Raw genomic sequence first — 2,721 nt, 5'->3', positions numbered from 1 at the left:
GGATATAGTTATGACATTAATAGCCTATTAATGACCTCATGTCGGAATGGCACGTTGTTTGAAAAAAAAGTTAAATACCGCCACTGCGACCATGAAAAAAAAAATGTTGGAGTGGTGGGACTTTCTCCCATAAAGAGACATGCCTCCACTACGACAATTGGACGTCAATGTCGGAGTGCTGGCATGTCGGAATGAACGGCGGTAGCCGTTGTGGAACTAATAATGATACATACTATTCAAGATTGATAGGTTTAGTCTACAAACACCTGTGATTGGGTCACTCTCCGCCACTGGGTGATTTGACACGGAATGACCCTGGTGTAGCTAGCTACATTAGCACGGAATGACCCTGGTGTAGCTAGCTACATTAGCACGGAATGACCCTAGTGTAGCTAGCTACATTAGCACGGAAGGACCCTAGTGTAGCTAGCTACATTAGCACGGAAGGACCCTAGCAAAGATCGTATAGTAAGGAAGATGGATCATAAAGGGGGTTTTCAATGGAATGAAATGGTGCCCATTTCATTCCCCACTTCCGCCTCCTATATGGGCATGATCAGTGACGAGTAATCGGTTTAGACCAGTGTAGAAGCAGCAGAAGCAGTGTGCCGTTGATAACAGGTGGCCTGCGCAATTAGCGGAGACAGGTCAGGTCAGGAGGGACAGGTCGTGAACAAAGTTACTTTGCTATGTATTTATCACGCTGGAAAATACGATTTCAATGTGGGAATATTAGAAAGACGTGTGCCGTGTAGAATATGGGTTCGTTACTTGCATTGCTGAATGTAGGGCTATGGGAATGGTCATAATCCGAGATAAGGTTTATTTCTCCCGTTTGCCTCCCGTTTGCCTCCTAAATGGGAGTGGCACTACGTCATGGGGTAACCGGAATTGACCCTCATATGCCTTGTCTCGCTTTATAAACCGTCTCTGACCCTAGTGTAGCTAGCTACATTAGCACGGAAGGACCCTAGTGTAGCTAGCTACATTAGCACGGAATGACCCTGGTGTAGCTAGCTACACTAGCCCCACTCACTGACCCTGTTGTATCCTTTTTTCAATAGACATTTCTTCGTTAATTGTTTTTCTGTTTTTACTTTTGTTTTGTTGCTACATTTTTTTTGTGTTTAGAGTACCTTCACTTATAGTATTGCATTGATAGGTGTGATTCTATTTTTTTTTTTTTTGTAAAACTGTTGTTGCAAAAAATGTCAGCTGATTACTGCAGAATTTCAACTTTTGAGTTTCATTGAAAACTAAGTCTGACAAAAAAATTTAAACACATAGACTGCTCTATGGCAAGCCTGATTCTGCATATGGGCCCTTCTCTATGGCAAGCCTGTGGTCCCTAAGCATGTCCCTGCTGAAAAAAACAGCAAGAAACCAGCATATGCTGGTAGCTGGTTTTAGCTGGTTTTAGCTGGTCTTTGCTGGTTTTCTTCCAGCTACTGCTGGTCTTTGCTGGTGTAGCTGGTTAGGCCTCCAGCTAGACATGCTGGCGTGACCATCTGAGGAAGCTGGATATGCTGGTGTGACCAGCCTGTCGTGTGGAATACAGCTGGTGTAATGGCCTGGACACATTACACGATTTCAGCCCGATTTTGGCCCGAATTTGTCGTGACCGACAAGTTTACAGCGTCGTAACCGATTTCAAATGGTCGGGCACGACATCGAACGCGGAGTGAATCTTATAATGTGACATGCTTCACGACTTGCAATTTGTCGTTCACGACGTTCTAAAACAGCCCGACAAAAAGTCTGGCTTGTCAGAAATTTGACGGGAGTCGTATGACGCGACCGATGCTTTCGGTGTATGTGGCCACTCTCCCGACCAAGACGCGGAGAGGTTTTCATGGTTCTAAAATCGTATAGTGTGACATGGTAGATCGTAAACGACAATCGTGAGCGACAAAAAAATCGTATAGTCTGACCAGGCCATAAGATGGTCATGCTGATGACCAGCCTGTCAAGCTTGATGGAGATGGTCAAGCTGGTTTGCTAGAATGACCAACATAAGCTGGCATGGCCAGTAAAAACAGCAATGTAGACCAGCAACACCAACTAAAATGACCAGCTTGAGGTGGTACGACAATCAAAACCAGCTGAAGGTATGTTTTCGCGAGAGTTTTGCAGGTTTAGCTGGTCAACCATCATAGGGTGGTCAAACAAGCTGGTTAACAAGCTGGTCAACCAGCAGACCACCTTAAGCTGGTCTGGCTAGTTTTTCAGCAGGGGGATTTGTGTGTGTGTATGTGTATGTGTATGTGTGTGTGTGTGTGTGTGTGTGTGTGTGTGTGTGTGTGTGTGTGTGTGTGTGTGTGTGTGCTAGTTTTTCAGCAGGGGGATTTGGTACGCCATCTCTCTCTCCTGCCCCTACTCTCTCTCCTCCGCCCCCCCCCCCTCATTCACTCTCTTTCCTCTAGTCCCTCTCTTTCCCTTTCACCCTCTCTCTCTCTCTCACTTTCCTCTCTCTTTCCATATTTCTCTCTCACTTTCCCCTCTCTCTCCATCTGTCTCTCTCTCTTTCCATCTTTCTCTCTCTCTCCCTTTTCCCCTCTCTCTCCATCTGTCTCTCTCTCTCTTTCCATCTTTCTCTCTCTCTCCCTTTCCCCCTCTCTCTCCATCTTTCTCTCTCTTTTCATCTTTCTCGATTTGGATTTCACCCTGAAGCTCCTGCTTCCTGTCCACATCCTCTGGGTCCAATCACAAACTAGCTTATCC

The sequence above is a fragment of the Sardina pilchardus genome, chromosome 12 (assembly GCF_963854185.1).
Source record: "Sardina pilchardus chromosome 12, fSarPil1.1, whole genome shotgun sequence".
Classification (NCBI taxonomy): Eukaryota; Metazoa; Chordata; class Actinopteri; order Clupeiformes; family Clupeidae; genus Sardina; species Sardina pilchardus.
This window is presented reverse-complemented; position numbering follows the sequence as displayed.